This window comes from Corvus cornix, chromosome 5 (genome assembly GCF_000738735.6).
Source record: "Corvus cornix cornix isolate S_Up_H32 chromosome 5, ASM73873v5, whole genome shotgun sequence".
NCBI lineage: Eukaryota > Metazoa > Chordata > Aves > Passeriformes > Corvidae > Corvus > Corvus cornix.
The window spans coordinates 25,338,356-25,348,197 of record NC_046335.1 but is presented as its reverse complement, the minus strand read 5'-3'; the positions used below and the strand labels follow the sequence as shown (position 1 = coordinate 25,348,197).

The following is a 9,842-nucleotide window of genomic DNA, read 5'->3' as shown; positions in this document are numbered from 1 at the left end:
CTTAGTCTGCAGAGCAGTAGAAGAGTGCTTAGATGATGTCTAGGTACATCATCTGGGCAGGCAGCTTTCTTGGACTTCAGAGAGACTTATGCCCACACAGAAATGTGGTGAAGCCTCTCAGGAGAAGCTACATTCTCCTTTCTGCCTCCTTGCCTTAAGGGTCTCACAGGGGTCTGAATTTCCTAAACTGGGTGACTGGACAAAGTCACACAACCACCAGATATCCATGTTGTCTGCCTGGGAACAAAGGGGTATGGAGGGAATTCATGCTTAAAAATGACAATTACAGTTTCAGTCAAGAACTTGTAATTCATGTTGGAAACTGACCCTCTGGCTCAGGTTTTTACTCTCTCCTCCTGACCTCGTCACTGGTACCTAGGCTCTGGAGGCACACAGGTCTTCCCTGAAGTGCTTCATGTTCTGGATGGACCGTGATCATTGTTCATTTTATTATGCATAGATGTTGTTTTGTTGTGTCTAGACATTGGTATGATGCTTGCCACCGCAGTATCTAGAAATTATGGATGTTATAGATCCAGTGGGATTCAGCTTGGTGCTGGAATTGCCCTCACGCTTCCCTTAAAGGTGCAGTGAGCTCCTCCATCCCCACTGCCAGCACACCAACCCTTCTTAGTCCATACTTGTAAGTTCTTGGAAGAGATTCATTCAGAAAAGTTTGCTCTTTATTAGCATTTCAAGAACGAAATCAGCAAAGGTACCAAGAAAGCAGCCTGCCCTGAAAACTGATGCCTGTTATACTATTTTCACATGGCTGTAGAAATTGTTACGTTTAGCTGTCCTGCTCTGCAAAGGCAGGAAGGAGTGAGTGTGTCTGGCATAGGGATCAGTGATGCACTTTTGCAACATGGTGGCTAAAACCCAGCACCTCTGAGGTGGGCAGCTGTCAGGCTGTGCTCATGCCGCTCACGCTGATGCTCTGTCCACTGAACCACACTTTTGCCTCAGGTGAAAAGCAGTGCAGGCACCAACAAGGTGAATTTCTCCTGCTGCCTGCTATCTGTTCTCACTCTGGCATTGAAGGGTTTTCTAAGTGGGGCTAACAGGCAGGTGAATCACTACAATGTGCTGCAGCAGGTTTGGCTCTGTCCCTCTTGCACTCACCATCCACAGGTCTAGCAGTGGGAACAGGAGCCATTCCAGGGAGCTGGGAACCTTTGCCATCAGCTGAGGGAGTCTGGCTATGCTGTTTTTAGGAGCAGCCCTTGTACCACAAGGACAGGGCTTCTTGGCTTGTTTGCTAGTATTAACATTCATTTGCTCTCTGAAACAGTCTTGGTTAATTTTTTTTTTTAGGTCATTCTGTGTAACATAATCATATTGGAGTAGAATTCTTCTGCCTAATCAAATGAAACTTCATGTAGTTAGTTTGTCCTTAGCATTTACTAATGAATGTGGTTGTGAGGATTTGGTTTCTCACATGGTTAATAGGAAGGCATTTAGATAATTACAGCTGTCTAGTGTCTTTCCACTGCTAATCGCTTTTACTGCCTGGCTCATTTCCAGACCAGCAAGTGAAACGCTGGCACACATTTGTGCAGGGAAACTGGCCCTGTGGTTATATATTGCTGTATTCCTGGTATGATGGTTTGTAGGTGTGAAGTCAGTTCCCAGCTCCAACCTAAATTTCATATGAGCTTCAGAAAATCGCAGCCATGCTGTGATCCTGCTTTCCCGCTTGTCTACACCATGCTAGGTCACGTAGTCCAGCGCTCCCTCCCCGACACTGGCCAACTGAAGACACTCAGAGAAGAAAAATATAAGCAAATATGTAATGGTCCCAGTCCTGGACTGTGCATCTAGCTTCCAGAGCTTTAGGAGCTTTCCATGTACCTTTGTTTAGAAGCTGCAGTGAATTTCTCTAATCCCTTGCTGGACTTTGCCACATCTTTGATCTCCATGACATCCTGTGACAATGATGCTGAACAGAAAACTGCACCAAAAATCCTTGGTGTTTGTTTTAAAACTAGTAGGTGGTATTTTAATTGAGAAAAATCAATACTTCTGTTCAGTGAAACAGGGAATGAGATTTTGTTCATCACCTTTTTAGGGCACCTGTGATGTGACTGAGCTGTCACCACCCTCTGCTGTCTCCTTTCCAAGCTTCAGCTTGTCCTGCTTCTATCCTGGTTATTTTTTTCTCAAATGAGAACATTTCCATACCTAGTTACCTTTTACAGACCCAATTTTTTTTTTTTCTGGCTATCATTTTAATACAGAGTGCAAACTGTAGTTAAGAAGGATTTACAGAAAGCTAAAGCGATGTTTTCTGTTTTTTTCTCTGTTTAGTCATATTAATTCTGGTAATTCTTCCTGGTGTTTTGCCCACTATGGAGCCTTCATCTCAGGTATCTGTCATGGCTCTGAAATTAATTTCCTAGTGAAACCAGTTCATTTAAAGTCTGTGGCACATATAGATTTTCCCCCTCAGGTTTTGTATAGTGTATTTGTTCATGTGGAATTTAATGCAAAATCTACCTTCTTATTGCTGTGCTACATGACATTATGAAATGTCTGTACTTTTTAGCTGTAGTTTAATCTTTTCTGAATAATTCTGTATCAACTGCAGCCTTTGCTGCTTTGCCCTTCTCTTCTTTTACTTAGATCATTTATGGATGTGGTAAACGACTTAGCATTGTTTTCTTTAAAGACAAGATCTGGGGGAGGAAACATGCTGTTACATAAGCTAAGTGAAGTGTGTTACAGTGATGATTACGGTAGTGATAATTCTCATAACCTTATTTGTCACTGCTCTGTCCTTTGATAGTTATCTTGTTGCTAGCAAACAGTTCAGTAGCTGTTTGGAACAGTACTACCTTCTTAGGAGCTAAATGTGTCAAGGGGTTTCTGCCAGCAGGAGAGGTTTCTGTACTGGTAAGATGAAGAGAACCAGGAGGAAGCCATTTTTGGCCAATATTAAATTAAAATTAGGAGCTGTGACTACTGGTCTGGGAGAGATGAGGGACCCTCAGAAACTCTAGCATCCCTCCCAGCATCCACTCCTCAGTTTATTATGACGGCATTTAATTTTAATTAACACATTTTCGTTTCTTTTCGTTTCGTTTCGGTTAGTTTAGTTTAGTTTAGTTTATCATTACTTCCCCCTCGTCCTTTCCTGGTTACTCCCCCCAGGGTTTTAGTGCAGGACCCCTCTCCGTCCCGCTCCTCCCCCGGTGGCGGAGTGGGGGAAAAGAGGAAGGCGAAGGGGAAGGGGAAAAGGGAAAGAGGCAGGAGAAGGGGAAAGCGCCTCCCCCCCGCCGCCGCAGCCCGGCGGAAGGAGCTTGTCCGGCCGGCGCAGCGCTGCTCTCGCCGCCGCTGTCCCCGCCGCTCGCCCCTTCCCTTGCGAAGCTCAGGGGAGGGCTGAGGGCGGTGCTGGGTTTCCCTCTAGTGGTGCCTGAGCTCTGCAGAGGGATGCAGTGTCCCTTCCAAGAGGCCGTCGCTGCTTGGCAGGAGTGGCCGGGTTAGGAGCTCGCCGAGCTCACCTTTCCAGAGGTACCCGATCCATGAAGATGGGGATATGTCTTCAGGCGAACAGCTCTGGCTTTATAGCAAAAACGGTACAGCCGTGTTTCCTCCATTAAGCTCCCAAGGTATGTCTTTACGAAAGACGCTTCTTCTCTCCTTGACCATGTAAAGTCAGCGTTCTTGTTGCTTTCTTGTTCGATAACGACACTGTTTGGTGCAGTCCAAGTCTGCTGGCATTTGGCACAGCATTCATGGCACAGCTAAAAAGCTTGTTTCCAGGAATCTGTATCCGGATGAGTTAGGATGCTGAAGCATCAAGCTTATTCCTGGTCACCTGATGCCTCTTTGGGGAAGTCCCTGTCAGGTTGTGTGACTCTCTCAGTGATTTGCTGCTATCTGGTATTACAAGCAACAGGCAGAAATTGGTAAAAATAACAGTAGAATTGTTGAAAATAACCACACTTTAAGTCTTCAGAAAACAAAGCATTAAACATATGAGAACTGAGGTAAAAAGCCTTGTATGGACAGGAAACTCTTCAGAGATACTCACAGTTTATCACAGAATATTCTGAGTTGGAAGTGACCCACAAGGATCGTTGAGTCCAACTCTTAATCTCTAGCCACTGCATAAACATACAGTAATCTCCTTCTCCACAGCTACTTGCAGGGCCTTCAAGTTTTCTCAAGATGTTCTGGGTAAGGGATTTTCATATTCTTTGAAAAATATCCCATGTCTCAAGGCAGTTGCAGGTGGATAGCTAAATCCTCCAGCTCCTCGTAGATCTAATATAAATGGCATCAGTGAGTGAATTGCAGAGATCCTGAATGGCAACAGCTCAGAGCAATACAGAGCATGCTGGCTTGAGCCCAAGGGTGGGGTGTCCTGCCTGGAGGGTGTCCTGCCCAAGGATGGGGTACCCTATGCCCACCTTCCTGAGAAGTTTGGAGTTACTCTGAGCAAACATCATGCCTGCTCCTCACTGCCTATTCACTGGGAATGCTAGAAAGCTCAATGCAGATATTTTTAACTTGTCCTGTTCACCATTAACCAAACCAAACACTTGGGAGGAGCAAGGTGCAGGACCTGCTGACCCAAGCCTTCAGGTGTGTCTGCATTGCATCATTACCTTGTGCCTCTATGTCACTGTGTTTCAGAGTAAACCTCTCTCCCCTTGCTCAGTCTGACCACATTCTCTTCTGAGACAGGCAAGACTGTTGAGGCAATGCCACCTGTTGTTGACCCTCATTTGACCATCTTGGCACCTGCATACTGGCAATACCACTTGCATTCTCCAGCACAGCCGTTGGCCTTGCTTGCTGCTTGTATTTCCTGCTAACCTGTTATCTTCCTCCCTCTCAGTCCCTTCAGCAGCAGCTGCTAGAAGCCATTACAGGGCTGCACTCTTCTCATCGTAAGTGGGTCTTGTAATGAGAAAAGGAAACGTTGTTTTGTTCCTTGACATCTGGTAGGGGAAACAGGTGATTCTTCTGATTATTGCCCTTAAAATGAATAAGCTTATATTAAGGATGCTTTAAAATGTTATTAGTGTGTTCAAGTAGCAATGTTAATAGTTAATTCATAATATTAATATCAATAATATTATGCCTTTTAAATATTATTATGATTATTGTATTGTCTTGTAGGAACAGCTTTAAAGGTTCTTCATTGGCTTTTAGTTAAGGCAAAGCACTAGCACTGGGAACGGCAGAGCAGTGACTGTGGATGTGCATCCAGCTCTGGGTGGGATACGATCATGGGGCTTGGGCAGGACTCAGACACTTCAGTTCAAAGCTGTGATGATGAAAGCTGCCCCACAATGATTATCTGACCCCGGCCTGAAGTCTGTGAATGCTACACTTCCATGTGGTGAGGAACTTCAGCTGCAGTGTGTCCAGTGTTTCAGCCCCCATGCAGACCCATGGTTCTGGGCATCTTCAGCCCATTATCCTACAGGGCCTGGCTGGAGTGGGCTTGGTATACTGGTGATTTCCTTGGAAACAACCTCTGCTCTCCTTTTTTCAGCAGGTCAGTGGCTATCGCACTGAGGACCTGGGTTGCATCCCTCCCTTCCAATGTGTCTTGGAAGCAGCTAGGCCAGTGAGCCGCTCATCACACACCTTTGGCAAGGTGCTGCTTCGTGTAGGCTCTTCAAAGTTTCTTTTGTTGTGGAAAAAGGAGCAACTGGGGAAAGATTTATGCAGAAGACGTGGTGTCAGCTCCAGTCCCTGGACACAGCTACTCAGTGGCTATTTCATGGGAAAGATAAACTTTCATTGGAGCTTGGCCTGAAGCCCTGGATGTCCTGCTCTCCAGGCGAGCACTCCTATTTCTTCACCGTCTTTCACAATCTCCTGAAGATGCTGAATGTTTGCAAGAGTTCAAAAGTGAATGAATGGAAAGGCCAATATATTAAATCTATTAAATAAAATGACACCACTCAGGAATTGCCTGAGCCAAAGAGGGCTGTTGAGAGAACATTTAGAGACAGTACCACTTTATGCTCTCCTGTTTCTATATTTTTCTCCAAGCAGCTGTTTTTGGCCACTGTAGGAGACAAAATACAAGATTAGATTGACTTTCAACAAGTAAAAAGGATATTTTTATAAAAATATACATCTATGAAATATGAATTATAAAATATAAAATGCATGTATATTTACAAAGGTACACAGGCCTTTTCTGTGCTGTCTTGATAGCATTTTACAAAATCGCAAGTTTTTTGTGAATGAGTTTTGGGCACTGACTCCAGTTGTATGAGAAAGCTTAAAATTAACCAGTAATAAAGTAATGAAAATGAGAATAACATTAAGGTTGCAAAGTTAAGCACTTAGAAGGAAGAAAGTGCCAAAACAAAGGGACTTGTACTCTTAGGATTGTAATTCTTTGAAAATTCCCAGTGTGATGCCCTGCTGTGTGTATTCGGAGATAGACTTGCTTTACACAGTAATACTCTATTTTTATTAGGCTTCCTCCCTGGTTTATATCACAGTGTGGAGGGTGACTAGCATTGAATAAGAGCACAGAGTGAAGGAGAGAGTAGCATGCAGAGTCCTACCTCCTCCTTCTGCCTGCAGGAGCTCATGGGCAGAGAGAGGAGCTGCTGGTGAACACTGACAATGGTCACCAAGTGCCATGAGATGGTCACCCAGTGCCCCTGAGGGCGTGCCAGTGTGATGTTGGATGTCTTCAGTGAAATCACATTTTTCAACAGAGGGTTTACATGGCTGCTTGTTCTGGGTGCTGACTGAGGGCACTTGGTGCTTAGCTGTAGAAATGTTTGTCCCACCTCACCTCCGGTGAGCTAAAGCTGTGCATGTCTGACAGCCCCACTTATTACTGGTGAAATTTCTATGTCAGGGCCTAGTTCTAAATTTTCTTTTCACCAGAAGCAGGATTAGCTCATAGTATACATAGGTACATACTTCAAAGAATGTATTTTTTTTATGGCAGTGTCCATGCAGACGTTTGTAGTTAGGTACTTTACTATAAAAATAACATGAGAACAAGTGTTTTGATACCAACAGCACCAATAACCAGGAAGTTATCTGATGCTTTACATGCAAGTACATGTAAAGGGTGAAAATTGGATGTTTTAGTATAAGAATTTTTCTGCTGTGATCAGATATGCATATACAGATAGCTTGTCATGCTGGTAACCTGATAAACCTGAGCAGACAACAACTGATACAAAGATGGTCTGTCCTCTAACAAATGAGCAGTATTTGTGGTGTGTAATACTGCAACAATGAGCAGTGATGGGTAATCCCTCTGCCCAGGACCTCCCTGGCCTTCTGGGCAGATGCTCTTGCAGACTTAGGCACTTGAAAGTGGAATCTGCTCTTCCTTAACCCCCAAATTTTCATGAGCCACAATGTTTTTTTCTTCCTGTTATCTCTCATAATTTTTTCAGTTCTTTCTTTGACTCCGGTAACGCTTCCACTTGCCTTAGCAGTTGCCTTTCTGCCTCAAATGTAACTTTTTTTCTATTGATCATGTTTGTCAGCATTTCCCATCTCCATCTCTTCTGCTCAGGTCGCATTTCCTCACTAGTGGCACTGTTGTTCTTTGGGGTGATGTTAGGGCTTAGGGCTGTGTTAGGAATGCCAAATGTCACTATGCCTGTACAGAATTCTTGGCCCGCAGTAAAACTAGGAGTTTCCTTAGGGACACTGATGATGTGGAAAAAATCAGAGACTAAGGATGGGTTTGTCCTGCTTGGGCTGAGTTGTTCAAGGGCCACAGAGAGACCAAAAAAAGCTGTCCAAAATGTCTCCAGGCTATGGTGAATTGCCCCTGAAAGTTATTGTCACATGAAAGGTGCTTTTTTCCCCAAAAAACTCCAAGCAACAAAAACCTAACTTTTTTCATAACCTATTAAAGGATGACTGAGAGTTAAGGAAAAGACTGTATTTTTCTAACACATTGTCACAGTTGTGCCTTGCCTGAGAACACCAGTCTGTGAAAAAATACACCTGCAACTCAGCCTGAAAATTGCCTCCCAACAGTTAATGAAAGTATCACTTTCCTCCGGGATGCGGTTAAAATATAATTAAGGTTATGTCACTTTGGAGGAGTTCGTTGGTGACATGGTGGGTAAAGGGAGGCAAGGCTGTGGAGATGAAATGTGCTGGAAATTAGCATGAGGTATTATGTACTTATATCAGTCTTTAGTGTGTCCTGGCAGTTTGTCATGAGAGAAGCTATTGAAGGAGGTGATGCTTTGACTGTGATAGCGTGAAAATGTGCAATGAACAGGAGGGCAGGTATGATGGGGAATTTTCTAGAGTATTTGGTCTAAACTTAATATAAACAGATTATTAGGGGTGGGGGGAAATGTGACTAAATAACTGTTGGCATCCTTTATTGGTGTGGAAGCATGAGAGAACTTCCCCTTGAAGTGAAAAGAGATATTTCTAAAGTAACAGCATCTGAAGTGTAATCTGCTCAGATTTTGTTACTTCCCAACATGTCTAGAGGTTACAGTAGAGACTGCATCAAAAAGAGTAGTCTTTTACTCTTCATTTTTATTGTCCATTTTTATAATTAAAATTGGAAACTGTCATTTAGCAGCAAATTTAAAATAAAAAGAATGTAACTTTCACAAAGTCCTCAAAGAAAACAAAAAATCGTATAGGTGTTGACACATCCTATCATCAGGTTTAGAAGGTAAATACCAGAAAAACGATTGTTATCAGGTGTGAATTAACATACAGTGAGTTTTCTCACAACTGAAGAAGGTGACAGATATAACATATGCATTAATAAAAGTCCAAATGGAAGCTATGGCCATAATTAGAAATGGTACTTGAAGAAATGCTATTGATTCCAGGAATTGAATTTAATTTGATGGCTTTTACTGTAATTAACACAATTGTTTGTATCAGCATAGATCTCTTAACATTATTATCTAAGTTGACAAATTATAAAATTAAATGTTCATTTAAGATGTAATTCAAAACTTTTAAACGTTTTCTTGAGTCAATGGATCTCAGTTAATTTCCTTAAAGCTAAAGGACCTATTTTTTTTTTCTGCCAGTTTTCTGCAAATGAAGCTACTCCTGATTTATATCAATGCTGCAATGAAAGCAACATATACAAAGGAAACATTCACAGGTTCTGATGAGCTCTTGACAGCCCCTATTGCGTATACTTTGCAAGCTTGAAAGGTATTTTTTTCGTAGCATTAGATTTTAATGGTACTGAATGTAACGAGCACATATAATAACAATAATTCACTTTTCTTGTGTTTTCCCATTTACCTTGTCATATGTCTGCTAGATGCAGGGTCTGGTTCTCTTCTGTTTTACACCTGTTTTACCCAAGAGCTGTTTATTTTGATGCAGTTACTCCTGATTTAGACCTGTGTATATGAATCTGTTATCTGCAAGAGGTAAATTAATGCTTTTAATCAAGACCACTCTTCTGCCTACTCATCAACATCAAAGCCTAGACATGCTATTAGTTATTGAGAAAGGAAGCACAGTGTGAGTAAGCAGCCCTCAGCTATCTCTGGATCCCCATTACCAGAATTTTAGCACCATTACCTCAAAACCATGAATACTTTTATCCTCACGGTCACTTGGAAAGGCTATATATCCCCATTTTACAGACCAAAGCTACAAAAGGACGCAGAATTTGGACAGAAATAAGGTGCCTAAATCCCAATGTAATCCTTAAGACCATTTTGAGCAGCTGCTACTTAAAGTCTCCCTACTTTGAAGGTAGCTCTCTTGTGGATCCCACATACCCGAAGATTTTTTTTTTGCCCATACATTGATGGACCCTGATCTTGTCAGGTCATAGCAGCTACCTGTTCTAAGCTTTGCTCTGTCAGAAAGTGGCCTCAGCAGGATTCTCT

The 9,842-nt window shown here is 42.7% G+C and overlaps 1 long non-coding RNA gene across 1 annotated transcript; it reads left to right on the top strand.

Annotated features, from left to right (window-relative positions):
- Positions 1-2,888: 2,888 nt before the first annotated feature.
- On the top strand, positions 2,889-8,837 carry LOC120410111. Its single transcript, XR_005602069.1, has 3 exons — positions 2,889-3,608; positions 5,128-5,350; positions 5,507-8,837. It is a non-coding gene; the product is annotated as an uncharacterized LOC120410111 (long non-coding RNA).
- The last annotated feature ends 1,005 nt before the right edge of the window (positions 8,838-9,842 follow it).